The sequence below is a fragment of the Octopus sinensis genome, linkage group LG2 (assembly GCF_006345805.1).
Source record: "Octopus sinensis linkage group LG2, ASM634580v1, whole genome shotgun sequence".
In the NCBI taxonomy this organism is placed as follows: Eukaryota; Metazoa; Mollusca; class Cephalopoda; order Octopoda; family Octopodidae; genus Octopus; species Octopus sinensis.
In genome coordinates this window covers 86,180,355-86,207,850 of record NC_042998.1, presented here as the reverse complement: position 1 = coordinate 86,207,850, position 27,496 = coordinate 86,180,355, and the positions used below count along the sequence as shown (strand labels likewise).

The following is a 27,496-nucleotide window of genomic DNA, read 5'->3' as shown; positions in this document are numbered from 1 at the left end:
AAGAACAGCGAGTCACTCTACGATCCAAGGTTAGCACAGCAGGCTGTCCTGTGAGCCATGAAGTCACTTCTTTTGTCGGGTCTTCACAGTCACAGCATATCTCAGAGGTCTCGGTCTTCATCATTTCCTCTGTGAGGCCCAACGTGCAACTAGCATGGCTATCACAACTACAATTTCTATTTGGTTTTTATTTTGATGTTGATGTACTTGACACAATAGGTCTCCTCAAGCACAGCAGGTCACCCTAAAAACCAAGGTTAGCACAGCAGGCTGTCCTGTGAGCCATGAACTCACTTCATTTGTCAGGTCTTTGAAGTCACAGCATATCTCCAGAGGTCTTGGTCTTTCATCATTGCCTCTATGAGGCCCAACGTACGAAGGTCATGCTTGACCACCTCATCCTGGGTCTACCTCTACCCTGGATTCCTTCAACAGTTTGGGGGTGGCACTTCTTCACACATCTCTCCTCATCCATCCATAATACATGACCATACCAGCGCAAATGTCTCTCCTGCATGCCGCATTTGATGCTTCTTATATCCAACATTTCTCTCAAGGCACTTATGCTCTGTCATGCATGGACACTGACATTACACATTCAGCAGATCATGCTAGCTTCATTTCTTCCGAGCCTATGCATGCTCCCACAGTCAAAGCCCATGTTTCACTGCTGTGAAGCATGGCAGTTCGCACACATGCGTTGTACAATCTACCTTCCACTCTGAGTGAGAGACCCTTTGTCGCCAGTAGGGGTAGAAGTTTTCTAAACTTTGCCCAGGCTATTCTTATTCTAGTGCTAACACTCTCTGAGCATCCACCCCCATGTAGCTTAGATTAGTACGAATTCTCTATTTTATGGTAGTATGTAGATTGGATCAGTATGATTTTTTATATGCTCCTATGTTCATATGATAGTATATAGCTTGGGAAGTTAATTTATATTATGTGGCATAGGGTGTATTAATAATTATGATGATGATGATGATGATGATAATAATAATATTAATAATAATAATAATACCTAAACATAATCTGGAAGATACTCACTGGAATATGTGCAGCAAAGACATACCCTTTCCTGGCACAGGAAGAAATACTACCGAGAGAACAAAAAGGATGTAGTAAGAGTTCTCAGGGTGCCAAGGATCACCTGGTCATCGATAAAACAGTTTTGAGACATTGTATAAAACATCATACAAACATATCTATAACTTGGATTGGCTTTAAGAATGCATATGATATGATGCCTCATTCTTGGATTGTTGAATGCCTGCAGATGTTTGGTGTTGCTGACATCACAAATTTTCTGATGCATAGCATGAAAAAGTAGAAAACCAAATTGCACTCAAGTAATGTATTCTTTGAAGAAGTTAATATTAAAAGGGGAATCTTCCAAGGTGACTAGTTTCACCATTACTTTTTGTAATTTCACTAATATCCATAACAATAACACTTAGGAAAGTTAACATGGGTTACCGATGTGGGAAGAAAGGCCCATCTTTGAACCATCTTCTGGTTTTGGATGACCTGAAATTGTTTGGGAAATCTGAAAAATAGATAGATTCCTTAACCAAAAAAGTCCAGAAGTGTGGTAGTGACATTGGTATGGAATTTGGGATTACCAAATACTCAGTACTTAATATGAAAAGAGGGAAGAAAGCAGCCTCCAGAGGATTGCAGTTACCATCAGGAGATACTATGGGTGAACCCAACGGTAATGGGTATAGATATTTAAGAATTTTGGAGTTGGATGACATTCTACACAGAGAAATGAAAGTCAAAGTCAGCGAGGCGTATCAAAAAAGGGTGAAGATGGTGTTGAAATCCAAGCTGAATGCCAAAAATTTGATTACCGCAATGAATATCTGGGCAGTTGCAGTGGTCAGATATAGTGCATTCATCCTCAAATGGACTATGGAGGAAATATCAACACTGGATAGAAGGACGAGAAAGTTGATGACGCTGCATGGAGTGCTACACCCTAAAGCAAACATAAACAGTATGTATACAAAAAGAAAGAATGGTAGCAGAGAACTAATTAGTATAGACCATTGTATAAGGAGTGAAAGGAGAACACTTGCTGAGTATATGATAAATAATGATGAAGACCTACTGCAATATGCCATGAGAGATATGGGTGTAAATGCAGATGAAATGACAGGTAAGGAAAAGTTTAACCAAAGAGCTGAGGAGAAGAGAAAAGAAGACCTTGAAATGAGAATGCATGGACAGTTTGAAAGGAATACACAAGATGTTAAGGATAATACAGCATTGTGGGCATGGCTTGAACGAGGTGATTTGAAGTGTACCACTGAAAGCCTGATCATATAAAACTTCTGACACCCAAAATTACAGACTGTGGAAAGAGTGTGGAAAATGTGACCCACTTGGTAAATAGTTGTGAGAGCCATGCTCAAAAAGAATACAAAAGCCGCCATGATAAGTGTGTGTGTATCTACATTGGCTTTTATGCCATAAATACCAATATGAAGTAACAGAGAACTGGTGTGAGCATGTATCAAGTAAAGTTATGCAGGAGGATGGAAAAGTAATGATACTCTGGGACTATGATTTTAAGACAGATCGTGTTATTGAACACTGTCTGCAGGATATTGTCATATTGAATAAGGAAGACAAATAGTCATTGATGTAGCCATACCAAATGACATGAATGTTGGGAATAAAAAGGTTGAAAAAATCACTAAGTACTCCAAATTGAAAGTGGAAATGGCAAGACTGTATGGAATGTGAGAGGGTAATGTAAAAGTGATACCAGTGGTGATTGGAGCATTGGGCTCAATCCCATTGAAACTTCAAAACTTCTTAAGATAACTGGAAATCCCATGCAAGATTGACATTATGCAAAAAGCAGCCTTATTGGGCATAGCACACATCTTAAGGAAAGTATTATCTGTCTGAGGTCCTCGTTGAGACTTGACAGATGACTAAAGACTCTGGTGCATTTTTACTTACACTGTGTTATGAAGGAATAATGCAAACAATAATAATAGTAACAACAACAACAATAATAATGATAATAATAATAAAAGTTTTAAGTATTACTGTATGTTAAAACAGCATCTATTTTGCTAACACATTATGCTCACTAGCACACCCCCACTCTCACCATTTCAATCTAAATATACATGACTTTCTTCCCAAGCTAACCACACTCCTGTTCTGTGAGAAAAGGTTTCCCCAATCCCTGTACCCATATATGTCTGTAGATGCGCCTGTCAGACTATCGTATATGTATATGTATGTACTTATGTGAACCTCATATATGTATATGTCAGTGTAGATGTATGTGTTTATGAGTATATTTGTAAGTACTTATGAGTATATATGTATATATTTACATCTATATGTACATTTATAAGGACTGCATGTTCATATGTGTGTATGTATATATGTGCTTTTGTGTATTTAGTTGTGTGTATATATGTGTGTGTATCTGTATGTATAAATGTATAAGGTTCATACCATGTTGTGTAGTGTTTGTATATGTAGACATATACGATGTATGTATGTACAAGCATATCGTCTACATATACAAGCATCACATCTACTCTTGTCATTGACCACAACCTTCATATTTCCCACTTCAAATCATCGTAGTTGTTCAGTTTTTTTTCTTTCTCTTTGATCCTGTTGTCATTAGGACATGCTATGTCAGTTATCATGCAAGTTCTTTCCTTTTTTATACACCACAATAATGTCTGGTTTCTGATGTCTGGTCAGGTAATTGCACTGAATCATTGCATCCCAAAGGATTTTGCAATTTTCATTTTCATTGACCCTATGAGGTTTGTTCATACCATATCGTTTCTCTTTGTCCTTAGTGCTTGTTCTTGAGCTGTGCATATAAGTGCTTCTGTTTCTATCTTCAGGTAACACTTCCTCATTTATAGCCGTTTTTCTGTATCTGTCTTGGCATTCATAACTCTTGCAAACTGACTGTACATCATTTTTCTCCTTCCATGCTGTTTGTTTTTTTGTGTTCTTTTCCTCTTAAAGTTTTTCTTTCTTTACACAATTATCAATTTTAATGATGCTGGATTTCTTCACATGTTTCAACAATAATTCCACGGTATTTTTTACATACCACCCTAAGCTGTTTTCCCCTGTTTCAATACAACCCTAGCAACTGATCGAATCTCTCCCACCCTTTCTTCTGGGCAAGTACAACCTATTAGTGTCCCTCTTAGAGTGGAAGGCTCCAAGCACAGTCAACATTTTTCTTGCCTTCATAGCTATGTTCATCAGTTTTTTTTTCTTTTGCCAGTTTATGATTCCAGTTCCATTCTGAAGTGATGCTATCATTCATGTATTAACTGCTTGGATTTTATTATATCTGGTCAATTTTGAGCACAACACCAACCTCATTCTTTGGAAATATTCAATCCTCATTTGCTCTTTTATTTCCTTCTCCATTATCTCATTGAGCTCTTGTATGTCAAGTCGAGAAAATTGTGAATTTTCTGGATGAAGACTGTTATGTGTCGATAAAGACATTAATCATATAGTTTGGAATTGGCATGACAACTCATCATCATCATCATCATTTGACATCATCATCATTATTTGACATCTGTTGGGTTGGACGATAAGACCAGGGCTGGCAAGCTGGAAGTCTGCCCCATACTCCAGTCTGATTTGGCATGATTTCTATGGCTGGATGCCTTTCCTAATGCCAACCACTCTGAGAGTATAATGGGTGCTTTTATGTGCCACCAGCACAAGTGCCATTTACATAACATTGATATCTGCATCAACTGTACACAGAATTATTCATGAAGATCTGAATATGCTCAAAATTTGTGCAAAATATCCTCCCAGAATGCTCAGTGATGAGCATTATGGTAATCAACAAGTTGACAGAGACGGGCATCAATGCTGTTCCTCACCCTCCTTAGAGTCCAGCCCTTGCTTCCTGTGACTTTTGGTTGTTCCTCAAGTTGAAGGAGAACATCAGGGACAGTTGTTTGAAAGATGAAGGAGGCTACATTGAAATAAGATGATCCTACTTTGAAGGAAATCAATGTTTTGTACTTTTTTGAAATGAATAAATGTCTTTCTCGAAAATGTCTGAAAACTTCTGGAATGTGCCTTGTATAAGTTTTATACCAGTATATATGAAATAGAACTATAGAGTACATATTGTACTATAGAGTACACATTGTACACAAAACTGTTGGTATTGTGCCAAAATTGCTGGCATTGTGCCAAAATTGAGAAAGTCTAGAGATGGTTATTCCTGGAAAATATTGTCAAAAGGCAACAACATATTGTACACAAAATACAGATAATGTAAAACTTGAAACTTTAATGGAATGCATTGAGACTTTCTCTGATAATATATAGAGTCCCTGCTTCAATATTCCAATTCCATTATTAGGTCTGTGCTATGTATTGGCACAGAGACAAACCCCTTGATTACTGAGCCCACTTACCAATAAGAAGCATGATTGCAATATGTAAGCAGAAGAAGTATTATATGAACAATACTTCGAGAAAGCTGTTAGAATCATTAGTCAGGCAAAATGGTTAGCAGCATTTTGTCTATGTTTATATTCTGAGTTCAGATTCCACCAAAGTTGACTTTGTCTTACATCCTCTCAGGGTCAGTAACATAAGTACCAGTTGATCACTGGGGTTGATGTAATTCACTTACTCCCTCTCCCAAAACTGTTGGTATTGTGCCAAAATTGCTGGCATTGTGCCAAAATTAAGGAAGTCTAGAGATGGCTATTTCTGGAAAATATTGTCTAAAGGTAACAAAGTTAATCACATTTTAATAGATATTTCTAATGAAGGAAAAAAGAAAGAACTTGCCTTAATTTTACTAAATACTATAATATATTTAACGTGGTTGCATGATTTCTTGACATTTTAAAATATAAAAAAAAAGAATGAAATAAATTTAAAATGAAAAATACATGAAATAATATTTTATCTCTTTTTTTCAAAAATCTTGTTTCAGTAACAAAATGATGTACAAGATGCTTTCCATCCTTTTCGTTAATTTGTTGTTGATGCTTAGCACAGTTGAAGGTACAGTAACGAAGATTTTAACATTTTTAAGAATAATCAATATATATATTGGATAAGGGGAGTGGTTGGGCAAGTAAATTAATCTGCAAAAGGAGAGTGGGAAATAGAGGAGAGAGATTGTAGTGAGTGGACACAAGTAGAAAGGGGGAAGTGTTAGAAGATGGTATGAAGAAGAGATTTGACAGAGACAGAGGGACAAATTGCATGCAGGTAAGTTTGTGAGGGAGTGAAATGACAGTGGGAGATAGAGAAGAGGGGAAGATAATGAGTGGTGAACATGGGTGGAAGTGTTTGGCTTGTTATGGTGGTGTGAGTTGTCAGGGGTGGGGTAGTATCTCAATTTTACTTAGCTGGACAAATCTTCTCAATCACAGCCTATCGTCTCACTCCTTTGTAATCATCTCTGTGAGGCTCAACATCTACAATAATTTGCCTGTTCAGTAGCCATCAACCATCATATTTATGCATCTCTCTTCATCCATATACATCACATGACCAGACCAGCACAGTCTTGTCTCTTGCACACTACATCCTACACCTTTTATATCTGATTTTTCTGTCAACACATATACACATTTGTTGTACATATACATTGACATTACACATCCAGCAGAGCATGTTGGCTTCATTTCTTTCTAGTCTGTGCTTGTTCTCAGCCTTCACAGCCCACATTTCACTATCATGTTGCATAGCTCTTCATGCACAAGCATCATACAATCTTCCTTTCACTCTGAGGAAGAAGCCCTTTCTTACCAAGAAAAGGTAATAGCTCTTTGTACTTTGCCCAGCTGGTTCTTATTCTAGCAATTACACTTCCAGAGCATCCTGATCCACTGCTAATTTTGGTCACTTGGTAACAAAAACTGTTACCTCTAAGGATCCCCTTAGGCATTGGAGGAAAATTATTCCCTGTGTGTTGAGTATTTTCTCTATTAACCTTCCTGTGATTCCACTGTACCTCTTATGTGTCTATAGCAACACTGGGTGCACCATATAGAATTTCTACCTTCACCGTTTTTACATATTGAGCAGAACCTCCCTAAAGGGATTAGTAATTTTTCTGTTTTTCTTTTTAATAAGTATTGCTAGTACTTTGGTACTTACTAAATTAACTTTATGGCCCTTTCATACCAGGCCTGAAATTTCTTTCTAACTTACTCATAGATTGAAGATGGCCTATTCATCAAATTATCAAAATAGTGTGTCTAGCTCTACATCTGCTGTTCTTTGTGAGAAATATTTGGCTGTTAGTGCTGAAGAAGAGGTGATTCAAAGGACTATGGACTATAGATAGCCATCAGTGCATTCCAAAATCACTTCAGGTCTCACATAGTTATAGATCTCTTTGTCATTTTCACCAATCCAGTTTTGGTGTTGCAAGTGATTGGGTCAGTGAGCTCTTTGAAGGAAGCTCATAGATTTTCAATGGTATCTTTTCCTTATGTGAGGTATGAATCACTCTACAGTCAAAGTTTGTGAAGAGATTGGCCAAGATTGTCTGAGCTTTGAGCTTGGAAACATTGAACCTTTGAACAGACTATTGCCTTGACATGATCTTTCCAGCATTGGTCTTGCCAGAAACCAGCATTGCACATCAACCTTGTCATCGCCATCTCTTGATTCCATGTCCTGAGGATGACATAATTTAGTGCCAGTGCTTGGAGCATGCATGCAATAATGATGTTTTGTTAGGTGGGTTGATTGAGCATCAGCCCAACCAGGAACCCATTGCTGATGTAGCTTCTGATGCCATGCCTGTCTATAGCTCCTCTCAGAATTTATAGCTGGCTTTGACCATGTTGTTGAAGTTGCCAGAATGGACAGTTTTCTCCAACATGGGGATAGCATTCAAGAGACTGTTTAGTTCTTTGCAAAACTATTTTTGTGTTGTTTGAGTTTGATACTATTGAAATATAGACACTGATGAGAATGGAAGCTTGAGGGTCACCACATAATCAGTGGAAGCATGAAGATTGTCAGGTAATTGCCTTTGCTTGTAGAGCAACACCATTCTTTCCAAACTGTGACTTGATGGTAAAAATGATACCAGCATTTTAATGCTTCTCACAACTCCAACTACTCTGGAAGATTTATCCTCTGCTTAGTTACATTAGCTGGCCCTTATCTGGATGCTGCGTTTTGCTAAATACTATGTCCATCTTATAGAAAAACGATTCTCTTGCAGCCTGTTCACTTCATCTTTCTGGTGTGTCTACTTTGGTGTTGATGAGAAGGGTGCATACATTTCATGTACATTAGTAATCTTTTCTGCTTTTTTTGTTATTCATCTGCTGAAATGGGATCCTTATTAACCAAGGATTTCCTGCCAGGGTTGGATTAAGCAGTTTGTATTTGAGAAGATCCTGAAATTGGCTGTCCAGTTAAGTAAGAGGCTTGTGTACTTCACTGCTGATTCAGTTCAACAGAGAAGGACTAAACCTTCTGAGTGTAGGTGTGTAGCTGGTCTTTGGTGTATTCTTGCTTGCTGGTTTGCTGTTTTCCTATTGCCACAAGATTTTTCAGTCTTTCCTTGCTCTAGGCTTGAATTATAGAGATGAAGGGTTGCATAGGATGACTAGTCTTACACTCTTGCTTGTGACTTCCTTATGCAGTGGCAAGATGTGGCCAAATTGATTGAGGGTACTAATGTTGTCATATAGGAGATGACACTCTGTAACATTCTGACAGTTAGTGGAGCCATATGTGAGGCTTGGGAGCCTGGTGTGGGTCAGTGGCTGCCCTGAAAGGTAATTGACAACCTATACCAAAGGTGGTCTCCTATACACACACACAGACATACACATGTGTGCACACATGCATGTACATACACATTTGCATAGATAGATACATACACATTACAGGTTATGATTGAGATTGGCTGTAGGCATTTTACTATGTTTCAGTGTATGAACTTTACTGTTGTACATATCAGTCCATCTTATTAGATTCTTTGAGGATGCAGCCTTAATATACAAGCATCTTGTGTTGAGATATATGTCTTTTATCTTACTCTACGAAACAAATTACACTGGTCAACAGCCAATTTTCATCAGGGTGTTTTATATGTAGTTTTGTCCACAGATTTCAAAACTGTAATCAGTTTCCTTCTATCAGGCACAGTTTTTCTGATGAGATAAGAGAGGTATATAACTCCCATCAGCAGTATCTCTACATGTAAACGTCTTATACAAGTAAATTCTGACTATGTCAAAGCTTTGCAAGAACAGTCCTGATATATTTTGTCATGTCTGGTCCATTTACCAGCAAAGCTCAGCAACGTGCCATCACAAGTGAAATCAAGAAGATCTACCAGTTATACTTTGGCTGCTCTCTCGGGGAACAAGATAAGAGTTGGGCCCTGCACATCATCTGCTCAGTTTGTTCAAATGGACTAAGAGATTGGCTAAATAAGAGGAAGAGAGCAATGCCGTTTGCAATACCTACGATATGGAGAGAGCCAAAGGATCATTTCTTGGACTGTTATTTCTGCAATGTTAATGTATGTGGGTTTACTGTAAAGACCAAGCATAAGATTGTGTATCCCAAATTGGAATCAGCAAGAAGACCAGTACCACACAACAGTGAAGATCTTCCTATTCCAATACCACCAGAAAATGGCCTTCAGATGTCTGATGAAGATGTATTTCCCAAAGAAAATATTACTGCTGTCGAAGACATCGAAGTGGGTGCAGATTTCATGATTGAAAATGAAGATGTACCACAGAAATTTTCTCAAGGAGAGTTAAATGATTTAGTTAGAGACTTGTCATTGTTAAAGTATAAAGCTGAACTATTAGCCTACAAGAAAAATGTCTGCTTAAGAAAGATGTTTGTATTACATATTTCAGGAAGAGAAATAGGGGTCTGACTTCATGCTTCTCTGTTGATGGACTACTTTGTTTCAGTAATAATACTGATGAGTTATTTCACTGTTTGTTCCAAGAGCATGTTCCAGCTGAATGGTGCTTATTCATTGATTCATCTAAGAGAAGCATCAAAGCAGTACTACTACACAACGGCAATAAGAAACCATCCATTTCTATAGGACATTCAGTGTACATGAAGGAGTGTTATGAAATCATGCAAGTACTCCTCAATGCTATAAAGTATACAAACTACAGCTGGAAAATATGTGGAGACTTGAAGTTGATGGGAATGCAATCTGGGTTCACCAAATATTGTTGCTTTTCATGCCTATAGGACAGTCCTGCAACTAACAAGCACTATGTGCAATCAGAGTGGCCTTTGCAAAAATCATATGAACCAGCAGTTTCTAGTATCCAGAGTAAGCCACTTTTAAACCCAGAAAATGTTTTTCTTCCCCCTCTTCACATAAAGCTTAGTCTCATGAAACAATTCGTGAAAACACTTGCCAGGAAAAGCTCAAAAGGTATTGCATATGTGAAGCCCAAATTTCCAAAAATCACCGAGGGAAAACTGAAGGAGGGTGTATTCATAGATCAGCAGATAAAAGAACTCCTGAAGGACAACCACTTCCTCACAGCATTGGATAAGATTGAGCTTAAAGCCTGGGAATCCTTCAAATGACTCTGTGAAAATTTCCCAGGCAGCAAGAGATCTCTAGAATTTAGAAATGGAGTGAAATGTCTTCTAGACTCCTACGCTGCAATGGACTGTTGGATGTCACTAAAAATCCATTTCCTTGATTCACATCTGGACTTTTTTGCAGAGAACCTTGGAGCAGTGTCTGATGAGCAAGGAGAATGCTTCCATCAAGATATTGCATTGATGGAACAACGATATCAAGGATTTTGGAATACAGGAATGTTAGCTGACTACTGTTGGATGTTATACTGGCATGAACCTGAGACAAAACACCATAGAAAGTCCAAATCCATTTGTTATGCATTTTAGTGTATTCTAGTTTATTTGTACACAATAATGTTAATTTTGTATAATAAAAAGCCATGAAATTATCGTATCTTGTATTCTATATACTTTATATAGACATGCTTTACGTATCTTACAAGTGAAAACAGCAGGTATCATTAACATGAAAATGTTACCTGATAGAGGAAATCAGACTTCAGATTTGTAATCAGCATCAAAAATTAACCCAGAAAAGTCAATCAGCAACTCTGATGATTAAAAAAAGTTTCAATTTGTCAACTCGTCAATGTTAGTCGTAAACATCAGACATGACTTGATTCTCATGATATTATCTTGTATATTTTATACTGGAAGAGGATTTTAAAACTTGATTAGTCATTTTAATCAGTCAAATGCATCACCCATAAAAATAGCTTTGTACTTTATTAAAGGATTTATTTGCCACATATAACTTATTCAAGCCTGATATCTTCACATGAAATTAAACATTGTATATATTGGTAGACAGTGAATATTCTTAATTATTGACACTTCTAAGATATTGATTTGATGATGGCTGTTAAACTTTTGTGTTCATATTCAAAATTAGTATAACACAGTAAAAAGATTTACTTTGTTATGATAAAATTTTAGCTCAATTTATTCTTCTACCAATGCATCCACTAATTATCTAATCTGATCTCTTTCTCAACTGTAGCCTTCCGTTATGAATTCCAGCAAAATAGGCTGAAATGGTTAGAGGTAGATACACAAAAAACATTTTGTTTCAGTTTAATATAATAATTAGTCAGCTAAATTCTATTTAGTAAAAGCCAAACCAGCAAGTGACCATCCATGTAACCATTTGAACTGTCGATATTGCAGCAAAATTTTCCTTTACATACCTACTATTGGAGGCAAAATATAATCTTAGGTCTTCATGCTCAGAATAAAAACAAGCTTCTTACAACTAGAGAACTAATTGACTGATCCTTTAAAAGGCTGAGCTGACTAAAGAAAGCAAATCAACAATGACAATTTTCTGTTATTGATTAATTGTAAACCCAATATTTGATTCTGAGATTTCCTTTGTTTTGCCTTATCTCTTCTTTTTAAACATGAAACTTGAAGTAAGCAGCATAAAAAATACCAACATATTAAATGATTTATTGTTTAAAAAGAAACACATACTGACCTCATAAGAGGGTCACAACTAAAGGTTTTTTCTTTCTTGTAATGTGTCTTGGATCTGGTGGCATCTATCTATAGTTAGAAATCATAAGTGTAATGAGTACAGCCAGCTAAATGAGCCATCTATTTCTCAGATCTGTACCATTTTAATTTTAGTCTCTGAGAATTAAATCTTGTAATTCTAATTAGAATAATAATGTTTTCCAAGAAATTAAAATTTTGATTACCGTTTGTAAAAACTGTTCCCATTGAGGATTAGAAATTAGAATTTTGAGATTTACATTAAAAAAGTAAAAAGTAGAAATCAAAATTTGAATTGAAAGTAGATCCAAATCTGAACATCATTATTTGAATTTTTATCGAATTGAATTTCAAATTGAGTTTTAATTTCAGTTTGAAGTCTTTATTTTTTTTTATCTTCTGCTGGTCTTAAACTATAAAAAGTTCTACATATCTAAATTAAGAATAATTTTAAAAAATTGATCAAATAGAAATTGAATCAAACTTTCTGTTTGTTACTAGTGTTTATGGTACATTTACTTTTCAGCAAGCTAAATAGTTTATTATAGATTTGATCATAAAAGAATTATACTACTTTATATTTCTATTTCATTGTTTCAACCAATGCTTCATATGCCATACCAGATACTTCAATATACTTCAATTTTTTTTGTTATGTCAGCTGCCACCAGTAATTTGCCTCAAAAAATAAAAGTAAAGGAAAATCAACAGAACGGTAAGGAAATTTTTGTTTAATAGATCAAGTTAATTTTGCATCTTTTAAAAACATGATATAAATTTATTTCATAGGAAAACATCTAGAAAAGAGAGATAAGAATGATTAACTTCAGCTACACTATTACCTTTATATATATCTATATCTTTATATATATATATATATATATATATATATATATATATATATATATATATATATATATGATATGAGGAAACATCAAGGAATATGTAAGTCTTCTATATGAGATGTGTCTTGAATACCAACCCAGCTATAAATACTAAATACTGTCTCATAATACACCAGATTAACAAGGCAGAAAGCTACCTGAAAGACAGTCATGATACCAATTCACTAGAATAACTCTCTGACTTTAATCCATCCAAATCAGTTGCTTTTATCTAATAAGTGAGAAACCAAGTTTGTTTACATTCAGAATATAAATATGGAAGCATTGAGAATTATGTAAACAAGTCTTCTATCAATAATGTATCTCAAATGCCACTTCACCCATAAATGATAGCTCATAATACATAAATGTATGACATTGTATATGGCTAAATCAAAACTTACTACAAGCCTGTTGCAACATCCAAATAGTTTCCGTAAGAGATTTTTAAATAGAACTTCACACAGATATATTGCTTTTTCAATCCTTCATTATTCAATTTAGGCAAACTGTGAAATGCACAGAAACAGACAATCATTCTAGCATGTGTAGATTAATGACTAACTGATGTGACTATATCAGATTTAAAGTCAAGGTCATTCATGCATGACATGATAAGTATGATGTTTTAAAATTTGGGTTTACCCTTATCATCATCATTGTCATCGTCATCATCATCATCTTTTTCATGCTCCCATGGATTGGATGATAACCTCTCACCCTTCAGCACTTGCCATGACCCTTCACTTGCCAGGATACATGTACCAGAAGGGAAAGCTACCATGGGCTAATTTTTATTGTAGAAGTGAATGGGTGCATTCTTATTGCACCGCCAGCATTATAGGGATTTTCAGCCAGGACTACAGAATTCTCTCTATCCTATATCTGATGTTACTCAAAGTTACTGCTCACCTTGGCAGGTTGACTTCACTGTGACTTGTGGAGATCACATATTCATTTCCTTTTATGTTTTTGACATGGTTTTTATGATCAAATGCCTTCCCACTGCCATCTATTTTACAGCATTGGTTGGGTGCATTTTATTATGCTACCAGTACCAGAGCATTTATCTACCAATACTAAAGAGTCCCCCATCACACACACAAACATGTACATGTGTATGTCTCTATAAAGATATGATAGTGGATTATTTATTCATAAATCTTGAGTTCAGTGTAACAAAGAGCGTTTCATTATTTATTTGGACACTAAGTTTTAAATAATAGACTCTACATATCTCAGTTCAACATCAAGATTATCTGTTTGATTATCTGATAATCTTAACTGCAATATACTATAGTCCTGTCAAAGGAAAAATTTATTTCTTGTCTGCTAATGCCATAAAATCTGAAGCCTATTTTCAGTCATGTAGAAACAATATACCCATACACAAAAGGGAAAATAAACTACACAAACAAGGTCATACAATATTCATCAGAAAGACCACAAATTTTAGCTAGAGGACAGTAGTTGAAGCAGTCTTTATACCAAATATCAAACCAGTTGCACAATAGAAAAGTATCAAATGAGGCATGGTAGTTGAATATTTTTCATCTACATCTGTCACATGCATAACTTGTTTTTTTTAATGTCAACTGAAATGAAGGTTGTTGAAAATCAGTCATAATAATATTCGAAACAAAAGGCTTTAAATGTCTATGAGTTGTACTAGAATCAATAGCACAATAAACTGAAACCTTCAAAAATGACTAAAGCAGAACGAAAATACTCAGTGTACACATTGTGATCTTGGCTCAGTGTAATTCAGAAAACATTATTTTTTGGTAATTTAAGAAATGACTTATAAAAATGCAGTTAGCAAAAATACATGCTAATGTTTTAATGTTTTTGATTCATAGTACTCAAAATAGTTTATAATCTTTAATCAATTAGAGAAGCACAGTGACTGTGCTGTGGGGTTAACATCCTGGGCTAATGACTGCTTGTATATGATTTCAAAATCTTCCTACTGGAACATCTTCATCATCATCATCATCGTTTAACGTCCGCTTTCCATGCTAGCATGGGTTGGACGATTTTGACTGAGGGCTGGCGAACCAGATGGCTGCACCAGGCTCCAATCTTGATTTGGCAGAGTTTCTACAGCTGGATGCCCTTCCTAACGCCAACCACTCCGAGAGTGTAGTGGGTGCTTTTTACGGGCCACCGGCACGGGGGCCACTCATGTGGTACTGGCAATGACCGCGCTCGAATCCTTTTACACATGTCACCAGCACAGGTGCCAGTAAGGCGATGTTGGTAACGAACACACTCGAATGGTGCCCTTCTACGTGCCACTGGCATGGAAGCAGTCGGCTGCTCTGTCAATGATCATGCTCGAATGGTGCCCTTTAAGTGCCACTGGCACGGAAGCCAGTTAGCCGCTCTGTCAATGATCACGCTCGTATGGTGCTCTATGCACCCTGCTATCACGGACACCAGTCATCGAGTTTGATTTTGATTTTGATTTTGCTTTTGATTGATTTCACTTGCCTCAACAGGTCTTCGCAAGCAGAGATTTAGTGTCCAAAGAAGGAAAAGGTACGCATAAGTGGGCTGGTTATGCCCCTGGCATAGGCCATGAGATTATGGTTTCATTTGGCATATTTCCAAAGGTCTCGGTCACTAGTCATTTCCTTGGTGAGGCCTAAAGTTCGAAGGTTGTGCTTCACCACTTCATCCCAGGCCTTCCTGGGTCTACCTCTTCCACAGGTTCCCTCAACCGCTAGGGTGTGGCACTATTTCACACAGCTGTCCTCATCCATTCTTGCCACATGACCATACCAGCGCAGTCGACTCTCTTGCACACCACATCTGATGATTCTTAGGTCCAACATTTCTCTCTGTCGAGTATGCACACTGACATTACACATCCATCGGATCATACTGGCTTCATTCCTTGCAAGCTTACACATGTCGTCAGCAGTCACAGCCCATGTTTCACTGCCATGTAGCATGGCTGTTCGTACACAAGCATCATACAGTCTACCTTTTACTCTGAGCGAGAAGCCCTTTGTCGCCAGCAGAGGTAAGAGCTCTCTGAACTTTGCCCAAGCTATTCTTATTCTAGCAGCTACACTTTCAGCACACCCACCTCCACTACTGACTTGGTCCCCTAGGTAATGAAAGCTATCCAATACTTCTAGTTTTTCTCCCTGGAATGTGGCAGAAGTTGGTCTCTGCGCATTTCCAGTGTTTATTGCTCCTGAGTATCTGCCACATACAAAAACTATCTTCCCTGTTAGCCTTCCTTTGATATTACTGCACCTCTTATGTGTCCATAGCTTACACTGGGTGCATCTTATAGAGTTTCTACCTACGCCTCTACTACAGATTGAACAGGGCCATCTACCTGAAGGGATTTGTGGTTTGCCTGCCTTCCTATATATTAGGACTTTGGTTTTAGCTAGGTTGATTCTAAGGCCCTTCAATTCTAATCCTTGTTTCCACACTTGAAACTTTGCCTCTAGTTCTGATAGTGACTCAGCAATTAGAGCAAGGTCATCAGCATAGAGGAGCTCCCAGGGGCATCCTGTCTTGAATTCCTCCATTATTGTCTGGAGGACTATGATGAATAGGAGGGGGCGGAGGACTGAGCCTTGGTGGACTCCTACCTCTACCCTGAAGTCTTCAGTGTACTCGTTGCCAACCCTCACCTTACTTACAGCGTCCCTGTACATGGCTTGCACAGCTCTCACTAACCATTCATCTATCCCTAGTTTCCTCATTGACCACCAGATAAGCGATCGGGGGACCCTGTCAAAGGCTTTCTCCATGTCAACGAAAGCCAGGTACAGGGGCTTATCTTTGGCCAGGTATTTCTCCTGCAGCTGCATTACCACAAATATAGCATCAGTGGTGCTTTTCCCTGGCACAAAACCAAACTATATCTCATCCAAGCTGGCTCTCGCCCTAATCAGTTGGGCTATAACCCTCTCCGCAACCTTCATTACCTGATCCAACAGCTTGATACCTCTGTAATTATTTGTATCTAAAGCGTCACCTTTACCTTTGTAGCAGTTGACTATTATGCTGCTACACCCGTCATTGGGTATGATTCCTTCGTGTATCACCTGGTTAACTATACAGGTGACTAGGCTATAGCCGACACTGCCAGATATTTTGAGCATCTCTGCAGTAATTCCTGATGGGCCTGGGGCCTTTCCTGTCTTCATGCTTCTAATTGCCTTAGGAACTGCCAACTCAGATAGCTGGTTCCTCTGTTGGGTCGACATTTGGCAGACTCTCATTCTCCCATTCATTTTCTTTATTCAGCAACCTTTCATAGTGGTGTCTCCAAACCTCTCTCTTTGCATCCTCATTCAGCGCAAGTGAACCATCATCTAGCTCCCCTTTGGGTAGTCTGATACAATTCTCTGCTACCACCGTTCTTCCAGTCCTTCCAAGCCTGTTTCTTTTGTCTAATAGCCTTATCAACAACATTGTTCCACCACCAAGTTATTTTGGGTCGGGAGGGGACTTTGCACCATCCACAGATCTGGTCGGTGACCCTTAGCAGGTTGTTCCATAGGAACCTCCAGTAGTCTTCTATACCATGTGAAGCTATATCCCCTTCTATTTCGTCAAAGGGTTTGAGTAATATGTCTCTAAATCTCTTTCCATTTGCAGGATCTTTATGTCTTCAGACCCTTCTTCTCCTTGCTGGTCGTCTTCTGGGCATCCATTTAGCCCTGATCCTGAAGTCACTAACTACTAGTCTATGTTGCAGGTTGCCTGTCCTATGTATCACATGACAAACACAGGACATATTTTCCTATAGCCCATATTTCATATTTTATACATATCCCCAATTTTTTCATTCACTAGAGTAGCTTGGGACTTTGGAAAAGAGTGTTTTATATTACTCAGAGTATATGAAGCAAAGAATAACTAAAAGTCTGAAAACAATCGTAGACATTTAGGACAAACTTATGCAAATGCTTTTGACAGGTAAAGGGTTAAGCAAGGCACAAAATGTGTCTTGTTCCAGTTTGCTTGACTGGTAAAATCATTCTAGTAAGGGCATCCAGTTACAAAAAGAAATGTTTTCAATAAATGCCATCTTATCTTTTCTAGTATGCAAAAGTTGATTATAAAACAGTAAAAATGAAAGAAAAACAAAATGCTGAGAATACCATGAATTTAATGCTATCATTTTTACTCATAGTAAATTTTCTTTTTCAGGCACTGTTGTTGTAACTGTTAAAGTGACTGGAAACAATTTCCCTAAATTAATTTTAGTGGGAGATATACTGAACTATTTAAAAGTAGTAGATAATCCTTCTTGTACTAATACTGCAACATGTAACAAGTTTGATTTGGTTACCATAAAAGAAATTGACAGAGAAAAAGTTCCGGTATGTACAAAACTTCTTGAAATAATTTCCACATGCTGACATTAATAAATAATGAAAATGAAATAAAATGAATAAAAAACAAAACAGCATTGTTGATAAGGGCATTTTCATTTATCTTTATTTATAAAACTTGTAGTCACTCAGTTGAAAATGGGATGAGACATAAAATGATAAAAAGTTCATTGGTTAATTGAGAATATAGGCCCATTTGAGAGCACACTGTCTGAGAGTGGTGGTAGACTAAAGTAAACACAGAAGGTTTTGCACTTGGTGACTATAAATGAGATGGGGAGGAAAGAGAATTTTGTACAAAATTTAGTCATGTCGACTGAAAAGTGTCAGATATGAGAATTCTTGGACATTAGTATAGATTTTCTTGATAACAAATGAGAAATCTCAGGTGCAATTTCGAAAGTGGAATATCTTGCAGATTGTATGAAGTCACAAGTGAAAATCAAGTGTGAAGATTTCAGCTTTCCCTTGAATTGAGTTACAGTTTGAATAATTGCAGCAACAGCCTGGACCTTGCTAAAAGCATCTAAATATCCAGAAACTGGTTTAAAATCGAGCAGCATGTTATGTTTACTATTTCAAAAGTAGACTGTGTGTTTATCATGATACCAGTGATAGAGAGGTTGTTTTGAAGGACTTCGAACATCATCTTTCAGAGGAAGGTTCTTTTTCATTTTTGAGTAATGAAGCATCTAGGTGGTCTGCTTTATTGTAGAGATCATGTCTCTTGAGGTGGATCACTATTGTAGGAAGTATTAGGTTTACAGTATTTCCAGAGATATAGTGTAAAATAAAGTAAACTAGAAGTGGATTTGAAAATGAACCAATATTTCCTCAAGGATCAATAAAATGAATCTTAACAAATAAAGTGTTGTATTAAAGAAAAGTGGTGTGAAAATGCAAAAGTATATTGGTATAGTGTATCAGATGAAGCATCAATAGCTCAGAGTTAGCTTAAATTATTAAAAAGGGAAAAGGCAGTGAATATGATTTGATTGGTTAGAAAGAAATGGAAAATAGTTGATCAAGAGAAAGAAGCATGACAGACTGTAAAAATGATAAGAAACACAAAGTAGATGTAATTAAACTGTAGTTCTGTAGTTGCAGGGTGTTGGTGAATAAAGCGTTATATATCATTGCCAGACAGCTGACTGGCTTCCGTGCTGGTGGCATATGAAAAAACATTCGAGCGAGGTCGTTGCCTGTGCCACTGGACTGGCGCCTGTGCAGGTGGCACATAAAAAACACCATTTGAGCGTGGCCGTTGCCAGTACTGCCTGACTGGCCCTCATGCCAGTGGCACGTAAAAGCACCCACTACACTCCTAGAGTGATTGGCGTTAGGAAGGGCATCCAGCTGTAGAAACTCTGCCAGATCAGATTGGAGCCTGGTGCAGCCATCTGGTTCGCCAGTCCTCAGTCAAATTGTCCAACACATGCTAGCATGGAAAGCAGACGTTAAATGATGATGATGATATATTCAGTATCTAGGCAGTGTGTAAGTTGCATTTATAGCTATACAGCCATGGTTTTTACCATCATACTTTCACTAAACAGTTGTTTAGTTCAGCAGTTTATTGTTTTAAATGAATTATTAGATTCACTGCCTTCTATTTATTTTTCCCTTTTTTTGAGATAAGCATTATGTAATACCTACTTTGAGTATCATTATGTATGATACTAGTTAATGTAGTGAACTGGCAGAATCATTACTAGACCTAACAAAATGTTTGGCAGCCTTTCTTCCAGCCTCCAGATTCAAATTCAGCTGAAGTTGACTTTGTCTTTCGTCCTTTTATCATTGATAAGATAATTACCAGTTGAGCATTGGGGTTGATGTAATCGGTTAGCCACCTTTCCCCTAAAATTTCAGGGCTTGTGTCTACAGTAGGAAGAATTATGTATGATACTGGTATATGCATTATTTCTTTGTGGCTTTTATTGAGAATTTTGATTATATTTACAGAGGAGTTTTCATTTGTTTTACCCTTACTAAAGTAATGTTTGACAATTGCAAAAAGTATGGTAGGAAGATGAATAAAGTTAATGTTTTGTTGGAATATTTGAAAATGTGAGGCTGAGAAGATAAAAACAGGCAAAGAAGGGGTGCTTAAAGGAAGCATATCTGGGGAGGAAGGATTTCAAAAACTGTTTTGTTTGAAGTATAGGGTAAGTTAAGTTGGATGAGGTACTTTTAGCCAACTTGGTGAGAATCAGAGACAGTGTGATATTATTAACAATGACATAGAGAGAATATAACTTGATAATTGGGAGAAGAGTATTGCTGAATTAAGGTTTTGCTAATATTTTGCCTGTATCAGATATATGTACTATTATTTATGTATTTATAATAAAACATTAATTTCTTGAATAGGAACATAATTCTTTGTATTATTTTGCAGAATGGATATGTTGGGTTTACTCCTGAGTTTACGGTAAGAATATATACTTCTAATACTTAACTTTTTAAGAGTGGCCTGTTGTCATCATCATTATAATCATTGTCACCACCACCACCACCTTCCTCCTCCTCCTTCTCATCATCATCATCATCATTAACATCTGTTGACCATGCTGGCATTCATATGATGGTTTGACCAGTGTTGGTAAGCTGCGGTACTGCACTAGACTCAAGTCGGATTTGGCGTGGTTTCTGTGACTGGATGCCCTTCCTAAAGCCAACCACTCTGAGAGTGTAATGGGTGCTTTTATGTGCCACCAGCATGGGTGCCAGTTGCATGACACCATATCGGTCATGACTAAGATTCCACAAGGCTTGATGGTTCATCTCAAGCATATTGCCAAAAGTCTTGCTCATTTGTCATTGCCTCCATGAGGCCCAACACTCAAAAGGTGCTTTTTACTTATCACATGCACAGGTGCCAGTTACGTGACATCAGCATCAAACACATGATTTCACTTGGCCTGATGGGTTTTCTCAAGCACAGCATATCACCAAATGTCTTGGTGATTAGCCATTGCTTCCATGAAGCCCAGTGTTTGAAAATCATGCTTCACCACCTCGTTCCATGTCTTCCTGGGCCTACCTCTTCCACAGTTTCTCCCCACAGTTAGAGGTCAGCACTTCTTTACACAACTGTCCTCGTCCATACACATCTTAAATTTTTGTTAATACTTGGAGGTCTACGAGGGGCGTTCAATAAGTAATGCCCCTGACCCACTTCCCATAGCAGTAGAGCAACGACACTTGGCACAGTTATTAGTCTTTTCCTACATAGGAACTACCCAGAGTTATGCATTTCTCCCATCGTTTGATACAGCTCTGGAGACCGTTTTTGTAGAAGACCCCAGCTTGGTCCTCCAACCACGACGTGACTTCAGAAATCAAGTCTGCATCATCTGGGAAATGCTTTCCTTTCAAAATCAACTTCATGGCTGGGAAGAGGTGAAAATCAGAGGGTGCAAGGGGAGGAGTTCATAGCTGCATGCCTGTGCTTCTGATCTGGCGACATGCGAGTTGTGGACCGGAGCGTTGTCCTGCAGGAGGAGGATGCCTTTGCTGATCTTGCCCTGCCTCTTGATTTTGATAGCTTCTCTTAATTTCCTCAAAAGTGAAGAATAATAGGCTCCTGTAATTGTGGTACCCTTTGCCAGGAAATCTGTCATCACTACTCCGTCCTGGTCCCAGAAGACTGTGAGCATAACCTTGCCAGCGGAGGGCTGCACCCTTGCCTTCTTTGGAGGAGGTGAGTCACGGTGCTTTCACTGCATTGACTGGGCTTTGGTCTATGGATCATAGTGATGGACCCAGGTTTTATCCTGTGTGATCAGTCTTTTGAAAATTTTGACTCATCTTCTTGGCACATCTCCAAATTCATCCTCGAGCACTCAATGCGTTCTTGCTTCTGGAAAGGTGTGAGCAACCTGGAAATCCATCTGGCAGACACCTTTTGCATATGCAAATGGTCATGAATGATAGTTTCCACAGACCCAGTACTAATCTTGACCTTATGGGCTATTTGGCGAATAGTTATGTGTTGACCTTCCAAAATGGCAGCCTCAACTTGACGGACAGACGTCTCATCAACGGCAGAAGGGGGCGACCAGATCTGGGAGCTGTTTCCACAGAGTTCCGACTATGTTTGAATTCACAATGCCAGCGTTTTACAAGTTCATATGATGAGGCATCATCACCATAAGTTACTTTCATTTCATCAAAAGTCTCCCATGGTGTGCATCCTTTCAAATACAAAAACCAGATCACTGCTCGACACTCAACAGGCTCCATTTCACACTTGACTCAGTTCAAACACCTGTAAATCAGAAACCACAATAAGTTCAGAGCTGTAATTCGCCACTTAATCTATAGCAGTATAAATAAGAGCACATGCAAAATTTCAGCTAGATCAAACAACTGCAAGTGGGTGGGGAGCATTACTTATTGAACGCCCCTCGTATGATGAACAAGAGGGGGCTGAGGACTGATCCTTGGTGAACCCCTACTTGTACTCTGAATTCATTGCTATACTTGTTGCCAAACTTCATCTTACTGGCAGCATTCCTGTACATAGCTTGTACAGCTCTCATAAACCACTAATCTACCCTTAGATAAGGAAGCAGGAGACTCTGTCAAAGGTACAGATGTTTATTTTTGGCTAGATATTTCTGCAGTTGCCTAACCAGGAATATAGCATCAGTCATACCCCTGCCTAGCACAAATCTGAACTATATCTCATCTACACTGACTCAATCCCTAATCAATTGATCTATTACCCCTTCTGTGACTTCAATCACCTGGGCCAGTAGTTTAATGCCTTTGTAATTATTCCTGTCCAAGGTGTCACCTTTGCATTTGTAGCAGTTGACTATAATGCTGTTACAATTGATGGGTATGACTCCCTTGTAGACAACCCGGTTAACACATAAAAAGAAGCTGAATTCCTTATATTCAATTTCAAATGTATGATCAGAAAGTAATGGGAGAATATATGGTCGTAACTTCATTGAAATTGAAGGGAACTCAACTGAGAAAAAATAAGTCTAGTTTTTCTGGTCTCATATTCTCTCCTTTAAGATTTAAAAACCTTAAGTTACTTGAAAACAACTCTAAATGTACCAGCAGAAAATCCACCCAGTGAGCAGTTTCCTGCTAGTCATTATGATAATGATATGCATTTCGTTGTGTGTTTATTAATTCTTATTTATTTTTCCATGCTGCCATGGGTAAGGTGAACAAGTTATTGAAGCATTAATTTTTAGCTGGATGTTTTACCTGATACTAATCCTTACATGTTTTTCAAGGAATCTCATATGTCACATGGCTTTGAAGACATGAAGCTAGCAGAGAAATGCCAACAAAAACAGCTTGGATGTTGTGACTTTCGATTAAGCAAGTGCAGATGTAAATAAACTGAGACACACACACCCCTGCATGTATGTGCATGTACACACAGGCACAGGCACATGACTAGCTTCTTTCAGTTTCTGTCCACTGAATCCACTCCCAAAATTTTGATTGGCTCAGAGTTAGCCTGCAAAACTTCGTTCAGCTCCATTTCTTCCCTCACTAAATATAAAACTTCAATTATCCCGCACTAAGGCACGGTTGCGATACCCCATGGTCGTAACCTCAACCGTGATTTTTCAGTTGTGATTTTTGCTACCCAGGTATCGGTTATAATTTGAATAATCCGTAACAAGATAATTCATTTATCCATTTCATTAAATAATATATATATATATATATATATCATCATCATCATCATCGTTTAACGTCTGCATTCCATGCTAGCATAGGTTGGACGATTTGACTGAGGTCTGGCGAACCAGATGGCTGCACCAGGATGCAATCTGATCTGGCAGAGATTCTACAGCTGGATGCCCTTCCTAATGCCAACCACTCCAAGTGTATAATGGGTGCTTTTACGTGCAACCGGCATGAGGCCAGTCAGGCAGTACTGGCATGGCCATATTCATGGTGCTTTTTATGTGCCACCTGAACAGGAGCCAGTCCAGTGGCACTGGCAACAACCTTGCTTGAATGTTTTTTCATGTGCCTCCAGCACAAGTGCCAGTAAGGCGATGCAGGTAACGATCATATATATATATATGTATATTATATCATCATCATCATCATTTTGCATCCATTTTCTATGCTGGCATGGGTTCGACAGTTTGGCATGTAGCTGGCCAGCTGGGAGCTGTCCAGACTCCAATTGTCTGTTGCGGCATGGTTTCTATGGCTCGCCTTTCCTTATGCCAACCACTTAACAGAGTGTGCTGGATGCGCATTTTACATGTTACCAGCATAAGAGCATTTACACAGCACAGGTGCTTTTTTATGTGGTCCCTACTATTACCCTGGTGGTGTCTGAAGCTTCTATGTGTGGAAGACAGCATTTTACTTAACTTGACATGTCTTATCAAGAATAGCAAATTGCTACATCTCCTTTGTCATTGCCTCAGTGAGGCCCATCTTCCAAAGATCTTTTCTCACCACTTTGTCCCACGTCTTCTTGGATCTACCCCTCCTGCAGGTACCCTTCACAATTAGAGCTTAGCACTTCTTTACACACTTGTCCTCATCCATACACATCACTTGACCAAACCAGTGCAGTCTTCTCTCTTGCACACAGCATCCAATGCTTCTTATATCTAGTTTCCCTCTTGAATCATATACACTCTGTTGTGTATGCACACTGACATGACTCTTCCAGTGGGAATGCTAGCTTCCTTTCTTTCAAGCTTTCGGAAGTCCTCTGTAGTCAAAGTACGTTCACTGCCATGTAACATAGCTGTACATACACAGGCATCATACAATCCGCTTTTCACTCTGAGAGAGAGGCCCTTAGTTATCAACAAAGATAGAAGCTCTCTGAACTTTGCCCAGCCTATTCTTATTGTAGCAACTACACTTTCAGAATTTTCTCCACCACGGCTAAATTGGTCTCTTAGGTAAAAGAAGTTATCTACTACTTGTAATGAGTCCCCCGAGTGTTTGAGGGAATCTGTTGCCTGTAGATTATTAGCGCTTATTGTACCTGCACATTTGCCTCACACAAAGACTCTATTCTCCATTAACCTTCCTGTGATGCCACTTCACTTACTTCTTATATGTTCAAAGCTTGCACTGGGTACAACACATGGAATTTATCCCAACACCCTTCTTACATAACAAGGAGAACCATCTCCCAGACGGGACTTGTGAATTGTCTGTTGAGTCAAGTAAAACCAAAATTGTAGTTGTGGCCAGTGTCCTCTGACTGGTTCTGGTGCCAGAGGCAAATAAAAACCACCATCCAAACTTGGATCCAAATAATCAAAGCCAGCAACACCTGACTGGTCCCTGTGCCGGTGGCACGTAAAAGCACCATCAGAATGTGGCTGATGCCAGACCCCTCTGACTGGCTCCCTTGCCAGTCACACGTAAAAGTACCATCCAAATATGGCTGGTGCCAGTACCCCTGACTTGCTCCTTTGGCGGTGGCATGTAAAAGCACTATCCTAATGTGATCAATGCCAGGACTGCCTGACTAGCCCCCATGTTGGTGGCACCTGAAAAGCACCATCCAACGTGGCCAATGCCAGTACCCCATGACTGGCCCCATGCTGGTGGTACATAAAAAGCACTATCCAAACATGATCAATGCCTGGCCTGCCTGACTAGCTCCTGTGTTGGTGGCATGTAAAAGCACTCTCAGAGTGGTTGGTATTAGGAAGCGCATCCAGCTATAGAAACATTGCCAGATCAGATTGGAGCCTGGTGCTGGCTCTCTGGACCTCAGTCAAACCATCCAACCTATGCCAGCATGGAAAATGGACTTTAAACGATGATGATGATCTGTTCTTCTCACTGTTGCTGTTGCTTTTGTTCAATGTCCTTTGTTTACATCTTCCTGAAAACTTTCTTTAAAATCTTATAACCAGCTTTGTTAGTAAACTTTTGGATTTTTAAAAAAATTTTTGTTCTGTTCTTGCTTTTTGAAGTTAGTTTTACTAAAACATTTTCCAGATTGATATTTGAGCACTATTTCTTAAACTTAAATGTAACATTGAAAAGTAGAGGGGGGCATTGCCCTCCATTGCCCCTTTCTTTCCAGTGCCACCTTGGATCTTTCCACCCCACCGAGAGGAGTGGTATTGCCCATTTTGGAAACTACTGGTTTAACCAATACATTAAACAAATGATCATTAGTTTGATAGATAGATATTTAAATAATTGACTAAGTATAAAGAAGTGGAATTGAACCTGAATATGTTTGTTCTTATCAGCAGATTGACTCTCCCAAGATAGAACTAATATATATTGAGAAGTAATGTTTGTCACCACTTCAATATAGCTGTTCTGTATGAACTGACATTACTACCATTCTTTAACCCCCAAGAGGAAGTCTCCTCTAGTAATCTGCACCTAATATATTTTGCAAGCAAGGTGTGAACCTCTACCATCTTTATGTGACTTGACAGGACCAGCAGACTGTCTGGTTTTGGGCTACTTTTGCCTATCCTCAGTGCTGGATACATGTCTGCTAGTGACAGCAGTAATTCACCCCAGTTTGCAACATATAGAAAAATAAGTGACAATCAGTCACTGATCTTGCAACAAGCAAAGTAACTAGTTAGAAAATCTTTGCAAGAGATGAAATGAGTAACTATACTGAGAAGTAATGTTTGTTGCCACTGCAACATGGCTGTTCCAAATGAACTGGTGTTACCACCATTTTTAACCCCCAAGAGGAAGCCCCCTTTGTGTAGAACAGCCATCTTGAAGTGGCAATAAACATTACTTCTCAGTATAGTCACTACTTTCATCTCTTACAGAGATTTGCCAACTGGCTATTTTGCTTGTGAAAATATATTTTGTTATTCACATTAGACTTATTTATATTATTAACAGCAGTGATAAATAGTTCCGATAATGTATTTATATGAGTTCATACAAATATTACAAAACTGTTGAATGATTGCAAAATTGTAATTTATAATGAGTTCATACAAATGTTGCAAAACTGTTGAATATTGCAAAATTGTAATTTATAATGAGTTCACAATATTGCAAAACTGTATGATTGCAAAATTGTAATGATAATCATACAAATGATTGCAAAACTGTTGAATGATTGCAAATTGTACATAATGAGTTCATGATTACATGTTGAATGATTGCAAAATTGTAATGAGTTCATCC

General features: G+C 38.2%; 1 protein-coding gene across 1 annotated transcript in view; it reads right to left on the bottom strand.

The window, feature by feature from the left end:
• The window catches only part of LOC115225134 (protocadherin Fat 4), a 549,120-nt gene that overhangs the window by 356,142 nt on the left and 165,482 nt on the right, over positions 1–27,496 (bottom strand). The window lies entirely within an intron of this gene.